Source organism: Carlito syrichta, unplaced genomic scaffold, assembly GCF_000164805.1.
Source record: "Carlito syrichta isolate Samal-C Ts95f unplaced genomic scaffold, Tarsius_syrichta-2.0.1 Scaffold303707, whole genome shotgun sequence".
NCBI classification, from domain to species: domain Eukaryota; kingdom Metazoa; phylum Chordata; class Mammalia; order Primates; family Tarsiidae; genus Carlito; species Carlito syrichta.
Genome location: NW_007247803.1, coordinates 85,934 through 100,224, shown reverse-complemented (window position 1 = coordinate 100,224; position 14,291 = coordinate 85,934).

Below are 14,291 nucleotides of genomic sequence, written 5' to 3'. Positions count from 1 at the left end.
CTCAAACCAGGCAAACTGGGAACCAAAGGGAGGCCCAAGCTTTACCTGTACAATGACCACTTGTATACCTAATCCTGAATTGTACCCCATATCTTTAAAATAAAATAATTAAAAAAATAAAGTAAACAGAATATTTTTCTTACTTATGAAAACTATTTAATGATATTGGGCCCTTATATCACATATGGAACTATCCTCAAATGTATAAAATACTTAAATGTAAAAAGTAAAAACAATGAAAATCTTTGAAGACAATCAGGATACATATGAAAGTAGGATTAGGGAAGATCCTTCTGATCTATGATTGGAACTTAGAAGTTTAAATGACAAGCATATTTGACTACTTAAAAATTAGTAAATTTTCTATGGCACAAAATATAAGCAGCATTAATAGAAAAATAACAAATAAGGAGCTATAAGTAAAAACAGATGATAGATAAGAGGATAAGCCAAATTGGCAAAAATAAATTACCTGAGGATACAAGCAAGCATTTTAAAGAAGAACTAATTCAAATTAACCCCAAACATATGAAAAGGATGGTTAAATTCACTGTAGTTGAACAAATACATGTCAAAATAACAAGATATCATTTTTTTAATGATTAGATTGACAAAAATTAGAGTAATAGTTATTGCTGTTGGAGACATGGGAGATGGGATAATGTGATACTGTTAGCAGAGATGGGAACTATTGCATCCTTTTCTGGATCATAATCTGGCAACATCTGTAATATTAAAAATCCACATCTCAGGCCAGGCACGGTGGCTCATGCCTATAATCCTAGCACTTTGAGAGGCTGAGGTGAGAGGACTGCCTGAGCCCATGGGTTTGATACCATCCTGGGCAACTTGGCAAGACCTCTTCTGTACGATAAATCAAAAAATTAGGCTGGAGTGTTGGTGCATGCCTATATAGTTCCAGCTACTTGGAGGACTGAGGTGGAAGAATTTCCTGAGCCCAGCAGGTCGAGGCTGCAGTGGCCATGAGTTTACCACTGCATTCGAGCCTGGGTGACAGAGTAAGACTCAGACTCAAAAAAAAAAAATTCACATCTCTTCAAGTCTACAGTTCTAACTACTATAATTCCCTATCCCATAGAAATTTGGATTAATATGTGAAAAACATGTTTTTGTATATGAATATACATATGCATATCCACATATATATGGAAATTTATTGCAGCATTCCTAATAGAGGCAAAACATTGGACAACAAAGTAAATGCTTATTCATCATTGAATAGTACCATATATTATGGTATATATGTGTCATAGATAGTTAATACAATTTTGAAAAACAGGTGACTGGAATTTTAGTGATATATTATTGAGGGAAGAGAAAAATGGATGCAGAAAATAATATGATCTGATTTTTATAATACAAATGAAGTTAATCAAGGTCCATATATATATGCACACATATATACATATTTTTTAGTATGTATGTGTGAAAACTTACGTCTTTATATAAGCAAGGAGAAGCCTTCATCCTGATATATTTCTTAAGAGTTAGGAGCAGGGAATAAGGTGTGAGCACAGAGGAAAAAGGAGGGAGAGAGAGAGCAGGCCAACACAGAAACTTCAAACTTACATAAATAAAGCATTTATTTTATGAATATGTACACTTTGAGGCATTTATATAAACTGTATATATGTAATTAAAAATAAAATTTAAGAAAATTAAAATGTGAAAGTGAGAATTGATACATGTGCAAATGGAATTGACCATCGACATCTTATTTAGTTGGAAATTATGGGCACAACTATAATGAGGTTTGGAAAAATACCTGTTTCATAAGTGTAAAACGCTTTTCTCTATGTTTTTTGTGGGGGAACATAAGTAAACTCTTTTTTTTTTTTGAGTTGGAGTCTTACTCTGTCACCCAGACTGGAGTGCAGTGGCCGCTCCCGGCCACCGCAGCCTTGATCTGCTGTGCTCCGGCGATCCTTCCGCCTCAGCCTTCCAAGTAGCCGGAATTACAGGCATGCGCTACCACGCCCGGCTGATTTTTTTTGATTTATTGTAGAGATGAGGTCTCGCCAAGTTGCCCAGGTGGGTCTCGAACCTGCGGGCTCAGGCAATCCACTCACCTCAGCCTCCCAAAGGCGCGGGATTAAAGGCTGAGCCACCGATCCTGGCTAGTAAACTCTTATATTGTAAGCTTTCATATTGTTCTGCCTCTTTAATTTGTTTGAACAAAAAATTAACATTAAAGTATGCTTAGTATATGCATATATAGTATTCAGTTATCACTTTAGTAAACAAATATATAGTGATAATGTGTATGTGTGACACAGGCCCTGTGTATAATGGCACACAAATGTGAAGTTCATAATTTGGATGAGAAGGGTCAGGGGAAGGTGTCTAGGAGGAGACAGAATGCATTCTAGGCAGAGGTACGCAAGGAAGAAAAGTTTAGAGATAGAGTATATATTTCTGTGTTAAATCCAGTGGAGCAAAACAATTTTAAAAAGCAATAAAATGTAAATGAAAATTAATTGCTGCATTTTATTGAGTCTGAGTCCATCAGTTGCAAGATGTAATATTATTTTATGTACCACTAAAAAGAAAAACTTGTTTATTAAACTATTATATTAACATTTATCATCTCACATTTTCTCTGGATCAGGAATTCAAGGACCATTTACCATAGATGGTTCTGGTTTAGGATCTCTTATGATGTTGCAGTCAAGATGTTGGCTGGTGCTGTAGTCATCTGAGAGATTTCCTTGGGTTGGGGTATCTATCTTCAAGGTGATATACTCACATGACTGATAGGAGAATCTTTTGTCCCCCATGGAGGTACTTGAGTGTCGTCACAAAATGGCAATTGCTTTTGCCCAGAGTAACCCAAAAAAGTCGTGAGAAAAATTCTGAAATGTCTTTTGTGACCTAGATTCAGAAGTCACATATCATTACTTCTGTCATGATACTTGTTAGAGGTGGAGTCACTAAATCAAGTCCACTTTTAAAGGTAAAAAAATTAGCTTCTACCTTTTGAAGTGTCAACGGACAGAAAACCAGGAATTTGTGGGCATATTTGAAACCAGAATATCGAGAAAGAAAGCTGTAAGTGGAAAAAATGGTCAAGATTATTTTGTAAACTTTGCATTCATTGCATTCTGAATCACTTTGCAAAAGAATTATGTTCAGATGTTCATGTTTTTCAACATAATATTGTCCTCTGTGCCATTAGTAACAGTACTGATGAAGTATTTTAAAAAAGAATGATAGAATGTTGACTCTCAGGTATTATTTTCTTTTTTCTTTTTTTTTTGAGTTGGAGTCTCACTCTGTTGCCCAGACTGGAGTGCAGTGGCCACTCCCAGCCACTGCAACCTTGACCTGCTGGGCTCCGGCAATCCTTCCGCCTCAGCCTTCCAAGTAGCTGGAATTACAGGCATGCGCTACCACGCCCGGCTGATTTTTTTTATTTATTGTAGAGATGAGGTCTTGCTGCCCACGCGGGTCTCAAACCCGCGGGCTCAGGCAATCCACTCACCTCAGCCTCCCAAAGGCGCGAGATTACAGGCTGAGCCACCGAGCCCAGCACAGATATTATTTTCAAGCTACTGTCATCAAAAATGCAGACTTCAGTGCTAATGTTTTAATGATCTTACCTTAATGTGTCAATGGGAAGTATTCAGTGAGCTATCAGGATTCACCATTTTCTTCCTGAAGTGGTCCTTAAATGAATTATTGATTGAAAGGTTGAAGAATTTTTCTGGCCTGGATATGTCACTGTAATAACCGAGTTTTTGCATATATAGATAATCACAATTTTATACAATTTTCACCAGGCCAACAGTATTGATTTCATTGACTTTGAAGACATATCCTATTTTCAGATCGTTTAAATATAAAGAGAGCATGCTTGTTATTATTCAGTAATGTGGATGGCTATTCTTTTTTGTTGGCTCAGCACTCCCCTTTTTGGCAACAATACCCTTCTTTGTTGAGGGAACTGCTATTCTCTCACTCTAACCTTTTAGTTTTAGTGGAAAATGTCGGTCGTCATACTCTAGTCACTGGTTACAGAAGCAGATTCCCTAAGGTCCATTAGGTAATGGTCCCCTGAACACTGTGATTGGCTCAAGGATGGGCACATGACTCCATCCAATCGGTGTTCTTTGGATTATACTTTTAAACAAGAAGTAGCCAGATCAACTGTCTTTTCGTCATTGTCTGTAAGTAGGAAAGATGAGAGGGATTTCAGTTTTCTTACAGTCGTAAGTTCTGGCTTGGGGTGGAAGGGGAAGAGAGAAGAACTTGCAGCAGAAAACTGTGTGCTAATAATAATTTTTGTAAATGACTCTATCTGCTTTGTTTAAGGTAGTTCAAATTAGGATCCTATTCTGACCCTTTAAAATTTGTAAAATATAATTTCATTATTTACCTTTGGTGTTCTGTCATTACTGTGAAATGTAAGAATCACATCAACCATGAGGGCTGATATCATTTTTATCTAGTGATTTTGACTGTAAACAACTGTAAGTTTTTTCTTAGCTTTTGTTTTCTGTAATTAAAGTTTCTTTTAATACTATAGCTTTCAAAACATTATTCTTATATTTGGGAAACAAATACCCGACCCCCTTTTGAGTTGGGGGTCTTGGTCAGTAATGTGGATGGCTGGAGTACAGTGGCACACAGGCTGGAGTACAGTGGCACAGACTCCTGGGTTCAAGGGATCCTCCCAGTTCTGCCTCCTGAGTACCTAGGAGGACTGCAGGCATTTGCCAACAATCCCAGCTAATTTTTTTATTTTTGGTAGAGACGGGGTCTTGCTATATTGCCCAGTCTGGTCTTGAATCCCTGGACCCAAAGAAAGCTTCTGCCTCAGCCTCCCAAAGTTCTGGGATTACAGGCGTGAGCCACTGTGCACAGCCTAGAAATAACCTTTTATCAATAATATAATTTTTTAGAACCACCAATGACTGAGTTTTTGATGTATAGTTAATACAAAGGGAAGATAATTTTGTAATTGTTAGATATCTGAAATGTTTCTTCAAGAACATAACTGAGACTTTATGGATTGCTTAGTGATTGTTCATATGGTTTACCTTTGGCTTTGACAGAACTTATTTGATTGAGAGAAATGCCACTTTGGAATAAGGAAGATTGAAGTCTTTAGCAGTACCAGCAATGTGAAGTATGGAACAATCCAGTTTATACATGGAACATTTGTTATACCAGGCTTTGTGCTACTAAAGATAGTTGCTCAGGAGAATATTCATGTGAGGTGTAATTTTTTTTTTTGAGTCGGAGTCTCACTCTGTCACCCAGGCTGAAGTGCAGTGGCATGCTCACGGCCATGTAGCAGGAACTACAGGCATGCATCAGCAAACCTGGCTAATTTTTTCTTTCTTTTTTTATTATGAAGATGTGGAGTACAATTCAGGGTTAGGTATGCAAACGTGAATTATGCAGGTACCCTTGTTGATGAGGTATGCCCCTCCCTCCCCTAGCAATTTCCCTCAACTTCTAATCCCATCCCCTCTCCCCTGACAGTTTCCTACTACTGCCAATCCCTTTGTAATAGTATTATAATAATTGTTGAGGGTTCACTTATGAGTGAAAACATATGGTACTATGTTTTTTGTTTCTGTGATAGATCACTGAGTAAGATCGACTCTAAATCCATCCAAGGTGCAGCGAAGTCCATATGTTTGTCCATCTTTATAGCTGCATAATATTCCATTGTGTATATGTACCACATTTAAAAAAATCCAGTCCAGCTGGGCTCGGTGGCTCAGCCTGTAATCCCACGCCTTTGGGAGGTTGAGGTGAGTGGATTACCTGAGCCTGCAGGTTCGAGACCGCCTGGGCAACTTGATGAGACCTCATCTCTACAATAAATCAAAAATCAGCCGGGCGTGGTAGCACGCACCTGTAGTTCCAGCTACTTGGAAGGCTGAGGCGGAAGGATTGCTGGAGCCCAGCAGGTCGAGGCTGCGGTGGCTGGGAGCGGCCACTGCACTCCAGTCTGGGTGACAGAGTGAGACTCCAACTCAAAAAAAAAAAAAAAAAAAAAAATCCAGTCCAGCTTTAGTGAACAACATGGTTGGTTCCATGTTTTTGCTATTGTGAATAGAGCTGCAACAAACATACTTATTTTTTTGTAGAATGCTTCGAGTTCCTCTAGGTATATCCCTAGTAGGGGAATTGCTGGGTCATATGGAAGGTCAATTTCTAGTTCTTTCAGAAATCACCGGACTGTCTTCCAAAGAGGTTGCACTAGTTTGCATTCCCACCAGCAGTGTGGAAGCATTCCTTTTGTCTTCACATCCTCACCAGCATCTGTTGTTGTTTGTTTTTTAATTAATTATGATCATTTTTACTGGGGTTAGGTGGTATCTCAATGTGGTTTTGATTTGCGTTTCTCTGATGGTGAGTGAGGCTGAGCACTTTTTCATGTGTCTGTTGGCTGTCCATATATCTTCTTTTGAGAAGTGTCTATTCATGTCTTTTGCCCACTTTTTAATGGGGCTGTTTGTTTTTTTTCTTTCGACGTGTTTGAGTTCCTTATAGATCCTAAATGTTAGGCCTTTGTCAGATATACAGTTGGCAAGTATTTCTTCCCATTCTGTCGGCTGTCTCTCTGCTCTCTTGATGGTTTCTTTTGCTTTGCAGAAGCTCGTCAGTTTGATGAGGTCCCACTTGTCTATCTTATTTCTTAAGGTACGGGCATTTAGGGTTCTGAATGGGAATTGGTTGCCAGTTCCAACTTCCATAAGGGTGTCTCTGGCAATTTCTAATATTCTTACAGTTTGAGGTTTTATGTTTAGGTCTTTGATCTATTTAGAGTTAATGTTTGTGTATGGTGATAGATAGGGGCCCTGTTTCAATCTTCTGCATGTGATCAGCCAGTTTTCCCATCACCATTTACTGAATAGGTTGTCCTCTCCCCAGTGGTTGTTGTGGGAGGCTTTGTCAAAGATAAGTTGGTTGAGAAATTGAAACTCTGCTTCCAGAATCTCTATCCTGTTCCATTGATCTATATGCCTGTTCTTGTACCAATACCAGGCTGTTTTGATTACTGTAGCCTTATAGTCAAGTTTGAAGTCTGGAAGTGTGATACCTCCTGCTTTGTTTCTTTTGCTAGGGAATGTTTTGTCTATTCATGGTCATTTATGTTTCCATATAAATTTCTGTATTGTCATTTCCAGGTCTGAGAAGAAGATGTTGGTAATTTAAAGGGTATTGTGTAGATTGCCTTTGGTAGGATGGACATTTTAACAATGTTGATTCTTCCTATCCATCAGCATGGAATATTTTTCCATTTGTTTGTGCCTTCTTGGATTTCTTTGAGCAGTGTTTTGTAGTTCTCATTGTAAAGGTCTTTTGCTTCTCTGGTTAGGAAGATGCTGAGGTATTTCTTTTTTTGTGTGGCTATTGTGAATGGGATTGTGCTTTTAATTTGGGTCTCTGCCTGCTTGTTGTTGGTTTATAGGAATGCAACTGTCTTTTGCACATTTATTTTGTATGCTGAGACTTTGCCAAAGTCCTTCATCAGTGAAAGCAGGTTCTTGACAGATTCTCTTGGATTTTCAAGGTATAGGATCATATCATCAGCAAAGAGGGATAACTTACCTTCCTCTTTTCCTAGTTGGATACCCTTGATTTCCTCCTTCTCTTATCCAATTGCCTGAACTTAGACTTCCAACACAATGTTGAATAAGAGGGGTGAGAGTGGGCAGCCTTGTCTTGTTCCAGTTTTCAGGGTAAATGTTTCCAGTTTCTGTCCATTTAGCAGTATGTTAGCTGTGGGTTTATTGTAGACGATACTTACTATTTTGAGGTATGTTCTTTCTATACCTAGGTGTTTGAGAGTTTTTATCAAGAAGGGATGTTGGATTTTATCAAAAGCTTTTTCTGCATCTGATGAGATAATCAAGTGGTTCTTGTTTTTTCATGTGTTGATATATTTAATGACCTTTGTGGTCTTGTGAATGTTGAACCAGCCCTGCATCCTGGAGATGAAGACTACTTGGTCATGGTGGATGATTTTTGTGATGTGTTTTTTGGATTTGATTTGCTGAATCTTATTGAGGATTTTTGCATCTATGTTCATAAGGGATATTGGCCTGTAGTTCTGTTGTGGGAAAACAGAGAGACTGTGACACCAAGGCTATCTTAGGAAGTAGTATTTTATTAGTGCTGGCGTGACTCAGCAGGCTAATGCTCCAAGACTGAGCAACCCAGAGAAAGAGGAGAGGGGTTTTATGTGTTAGTTTAGGCAAGGGAGGGGGGTCGGGTTGTATAGCTATACATTTTTCTTTGGAATTTGCAAGATGGTATTTAGCAAAACCAGATTTTCAAAGAACAGGTTGTCTCCAGGGTACACATGACAAGCAGGGGTTGTAAACTGATGACTTTGCAAAGAGAACTTGCGGGAATAAGGTTATATATAAGGTTATCTTGCATTTCCAGGAAAATGACTTGTGGCTACTTAGTTTTCTCACATTCCATATCTAGCAGGTATGGAACTTGCAGGTTGATTTTTAAAGAGGAATAATTTTAACTGTTTCTAACCTCTCTCTTCCACTTTCCCCCCCTTAGATGCTTGTCCCTTCATGAGTTAAAGAGCATCATCTCCAATTTGGTGTATTAACATTATGTGGGCCGCAGTTTTTCATTCAACAACTGTTTCCACCAACTTAGAGATGGGGTTCATAATCACTGGGGCTCTATGCAAGGGAGGATAACACAGGATCCCAACAATAAGATTACAGATCCAATAATGTAAGTAAATCCTCCCAGACCTGAGAAAATGTTTTCAAACCAATTGCCTATTTTTATGCCATGCCATTTTTGTGCTGGGACATGGGCTAGCTTTCTAATATAAGAAAAAACAGAAATGCTAGTAAGATCTTTTTCCCACATTTCCAATTTGTAGGGGTTGACTCTGTCAGTCCTATAGCAAATAAAACCAGTCTTATAGCAAAAAAAAAACAAACAAACCAACAAACAGTATAGCGACTGGCAAATAGAAAGGTTGACAAAGCGAGAAACAATGATTTATCAGTAAGGTGTTGATGTTATTGCGTCCTCAATTTCTGCTGGGCATAGATCAGCCCCCGTCTGGTGTGTGGCTGAAGCAAGGCCAGTGAATCCTCAAACTTTAGCTGTGCGTAGACTAGCCAGGCCTGGAGTGGCTAGAGTAGGGCTTGAGGAATCCATTTCGGGTTTTCTGTCAGCCTCGGTGATTTTCTGGAGGATCAGCTTAATGGAAGCAGACAGATTTGTGGTGTACTCCCAGTCTCCTGGGAGGCAGGCTAAACTCTGCTGTAATGAATCCAGGAAACTATTTCGGCTACTTTGTCTGAAGTTGGGGTAGACAAAATAACAGTAAATGGGCCCCTCCAGAGGAGTTTTAGAGGTTGTACATTCCATTCTTTTACCTATACTATATCACCTGGTTTAAAAGAATGGCATCGGTACTTAAACTAATTGGTAGCTGTTTTCTAACATGATAATGAATGGCATTTAAGGCTGAAACTAAGGCTTGCATTTTTTGTTTTAGAGTAAGATTTCCTAACTCCTTTAAGTCTCCCTGTATGCCCTTAACAAGAGGAAGTGGCCACTCATAAAGGATTTTAAAAGCCGAGAAAGCTCTTTGTTTTGTGGGACTAGACCTTACCCTTAGAAGAACTATTGACAGAAGCTGGACCCAGCCTAAATGAGTTTCTTGGCATAACTTACTTAGTTGTGACTTTAAGGTCTGTTTCATTGACTCTACCTTTCGTGAACTTTTTGGCCTATAGTCTGTATGGAGCTTCCATTTGATTTGCAGTCCTCTTGTCATTAACCATACTACCTCGGCTACAAATGCCAGTCCATTGTCCGATCTCATTGTAATCGGGAGTTCAAACTGAGGAATGATTTTTTTTTTTTTTAACAGGAGTTGGGTCACTTCAGTGGCTTTTTGTGTCCTTGTGGGAAGGCCTCGACCCATCCCAAGAAAGTACACACAAAAACAAGGTGATATCTGTAGCCTCGGCAGCGTGGGAGTTCTGTAAAGTCCATGATAAGATCCCCAAAGGGTGCCCCCCCATGCTACACTCCAGGGGAGACTTTGGATCCCTGCCATGGGTTATTTTGAGCACAAGTTACACATTGTTCACAGACTACCTGTGCTATACTGGAGAGTTGGGGGACACAGAAGTAGCCAATATTGCCCCTTGTATTCCATTAAATTTATCACAGCATGAGGCACCCTGACAGTTAGGTTTTGTCCCATAGTCAGTTTGTCAGTTTCTGTTATCAGCAGTGCCATGACTACCACGGCTGACAAACATGGCGGCCACCCCTGAGCCACAGAATCTAGCTATTTGCATAAATAAGCCACGGGTCTATGCCATGACCCTAGCATTTGAGTCAAGACCTCTACTGCAGTGCCAACACATTTATGCACACATAAAAAGAAAGACTTAGTCATATCTGGGAGTCCCAGACCAGGTGCATTGGTGAGGACCTATTTAATTTGTTCAAAGGTCTGTTGCTGAGCCTTTTCCCATAGCAGAGGCTCTCATCCACCCCACTTTGGTGGCTTCATAGAGGAGTTTTGCCATAATGAAGAAGTTAGGTATCCAAATTCTACAGAACCTCACAGCACCCCCAAACTCCCAGATTTGACACCAGGTAGTTGGGACTGGTGTTGAACACACTGCCTGTTTCCTTTCAAGGCCAAGTTGGCACTGGCCTTGGGGCAAATGAAAATCTAGATACCTAACTTTTTTCTGACATATTTGGGCTTTTTTCTTTGAGACCTTGGAATCTACCTTCCACAGGAGGGTGAACAGTTGTTGTGTCCCTTGCATACAGTTTTCCCATGTTGGTGCTGCCAACAGTAAGTCATCTATATACTGGGAGCAAGGTACAGCCACACTGGTGTGCTGGAAAGGCTCTTAAATATGAGGCTAGTGCCCTACCAAAGATGGTTGGAGAATTCTTGAATTCTTGTGGCAGCTGAGTCCAAATTAACTGTCCTTGGTGCCTTTGTTGGGTCCTCCCATTGGAAAGTGAAGATTGGCTAGCTACTTGGGGTAGGCGGATGCAGAAGAAAGTGTCCTTAAGGTTCAAGCAGCTGAAGAAAGCAGCCTCAGCAAGGATGAGACACAGCAGCATATATGGATTCAGGACGACGGCGTGTAGAGTGACCATGATTTGATTTACAGCTCACAAGTCTTGAACCGGCAAGTAGTCGTCCGTGCCTGGCTTCTGCACTGGCAACAGAGGCAGTGCAGACTGACAAACCTGGAGGATTCCATAATGCAAGTGCCTCTCCAGGTGCTTGTAGATTCTTATTTGTGCTTTGCGTGGGATGAAGTACTGCCTCTGATAGACTGGCTTGCCCCCTGGCGATTTGTTCCACAATCACGGGTGGTATATCTCTTGGCAGTCCTGGAGGATTGTCCTCTGCCCACACTCCTGCTACTCAAAATGGGGGCTCTGGAGATTTTTGTGAGACCTCTGTTAGGCTGTAGAGCTGCCATTCCTCTTCCCAGGGGATAGTGAGGGTCATGATTTTAGCGTCTGGGCCTGTTAATCTCAGAGTTGCGTGATTAGGAGAGTCAAAGGTTATCTAAGCTCGAAGCTTTACCAGGAGGTCTTGTCCCATTAAGGCTACAGGACAATCTGGGAGATACAGGACCCCTTGTATGGTCTCATGGCCGCCAACTGTGCAGCATTGTGGCACCATGAAGGAATGTCTGACTTGATGCCCAGTGACTCCAATAACATTAGCCAGTTTTTGGGAGAAAGGACCTACAGGCTGGGTGATCATGGAGTGTTCAGCTCCCATGTTGACCATGAAGTTCATACATTTGTCCCCTACTGTCATGCTGACCATAGACTCCTGGGAACCTAAAGATAGTAGGGAGCCTGGTCTGGCCTATTCTTGTTGCAGTTCTTCCATAGAGGTGAGGCCCATAAAGCCATTAGGAGCTGGTGGGTCCTGTTGATAAGTGGAGCCTTGTGGGCCATTTTTCTGTTGGGTTTACTTGTCAGCTATTTGTTGGGGGCATTCACCCCCACTGACCTTCTTAGTAACAATAGACACACTGGTTTCTCCTTTCTTCATAGGGAGTCATGTTGTTCCTTGTGTAGCCTGAAAAATGGAATTCAGGGGTTCCTGGGCAGTCTGAGGTGGTCTGGGCCTTGCTCTGGGAAACTGCCAACCTGGCTGTCTTCTTCCTCAACCTCTGCCCCTGTTTCCTCCTGGTGGGCCTGTTATCTGGTACCCTGTAGTGACAGCAGCAAGCATAGCCATTTCCTTTTTCTGCCTTCGGTCTTCCTCATGTTGGGCCACCTTATCTCAGTTAATAAACACTTTAGTGGCAACTTCTAGCAGCTGGCTAACCTTCGTTCCAGCAAAACCCTCTAGTTTTTGTAGCTTACATCGGATGTACCCCTGGAACTTTATGACAAAAATTGCGTTTACCATACGCTGATTTTTGGTTGCCTGTGGATCAAAGGGGGTGTATAGCCGAAAGGCTTCACAGAGTCTCTCATAGAACTGGCTTGGGCACCTGTCAGCTCCCTGGAACACCTCAGAGACCTTATTCATATTTGTGACCTTTTTTTCTCCTTCTCTCATATCTTCTGGGCGGGCATCCTGATACCATTTAAGCATTTGCAACCCCTGATTACTGTTGGGTTCCCACTGAGAGTCTTTCTCTGGGAGCTGATTTTGGGCATATGCCTAGGCATTGAGTGCTCCAGCCAGGGCATGTTCCTCTAGCCATTTATAACCCCTGTATAATTCTCTGATGCTCCTCAGTATTGAATAGCGTCAGGAGAAGTTGACGGCAGTCTTCCCAGGTTGGCCTTTGGGTCTGGATAATGGACTGTGTTAAGTCAATCATAGCCTGAGGCTTTTCCATGAAGGATGGCATATGATTTTTCCAATTCAGGAGGTCTGTGTTGGTGAAAGGCTGGTGCACAAATGTGTGTTGCCCACGTCTCTGGCCTTCTTGTTCATAGTAAATAGGTCCCCTAGTCTTCTTCAGTGGCATCTGGAAGGTACCATGACATTCCCCTGATATAAAATCAGACATGCATTCTGGCAGCTGCTTTCTGGGTGGGGTGTGGGGAGTCAGAATAGGTGGTTCAGGTGTGGCCTCTGATTGTTTAAAAAGTATACTAGGCTTAGGGGTGCATTCCAATTGTGAGCCTCTAACCATGGCTAATGCCATTGGAGCAGGTGGCAATGGTGGGTAGACTGGAGAATAAGGTGGTGGGATTTCTGGTTCATCAGTCAACACCGACTTGTCAGCCTACTCATCAGACTCTGGTGGGCATTTGGACTGGGCTGTTTTGAGGGCTACCATAATTTTGCCATTGTCTTCCCAGCAAGCTTTTAGCCAAGAGGGCCTTGCAAGGACCGCATCCTGCCAATAGTCGATGTAAGGGAATTGGTCTGGGTGACCTGGCTCTCCTATTATAATTCTAAATACACTCCTAATAGTTTTTCTATCTAAGGATCCCTCTGGCAGCCATCCAACCCCAAAAGAGGGCCAGTCTATTTCACAGAACATATGGAGCTTTGTCCAAGACAGTTTGACACCATAGCAATCTCCACAGAAACATTTGTCAAAGCTCTTAAGCATACAATCAAGGAGGGTATTCTTACTTTGGGTTCCACCCATTTCCTCCCCCAAACAGAAGGCAGGCACACACAAATAAGGGATTGAGGGGTATGGGAAACAGTTCATCCTTCTCCAGCTGTACTCCTCTTTCAGACACCTTTTAGCAATTGTCAGGTTGGTATAAACCCCCAACCTGAACCAACCCTGTGACAGGGTTGGGGCTGCCTTCAGCTGTGTGAGGTCATCATTGGCTTAGATTGGGACTCAACACTTGCTTCAACACTTTGGTCAGGTTGGAACCCTTCAGTTGTCCATCTCATTCACATGCAATCACACAGCACATTCTCCATTCCTCTACCCTAATCCTAGGAGTCAGTGGATTTGTCTTGAGACAGTGTTTCCTTCCACTGCCTTTCAGTTCTTTCCTTTGGACTGGAGACTACTAGCATTCTCCGGGAGGTGTACAAGCTCCCCTTCTGCCTTCTACTGGCAGGTCTATTCAAAGGCCCTTTTTTTACCCTTTCCATCAGGTGTTGTTCCTTACACTAGTTCCTGCTGCTCCTTAGGCCCCTGTTGTGCTTTTGAGATTTGAGCCTCAGTGTGCCAGGAGGTGCCTCCCTCCTATGGATCAAAAGGTTCTTTATGCACCAGGTGAGATTGCCTCTCCTGTCCCAGAGATCATACCTGATGACAAAGGAGGTG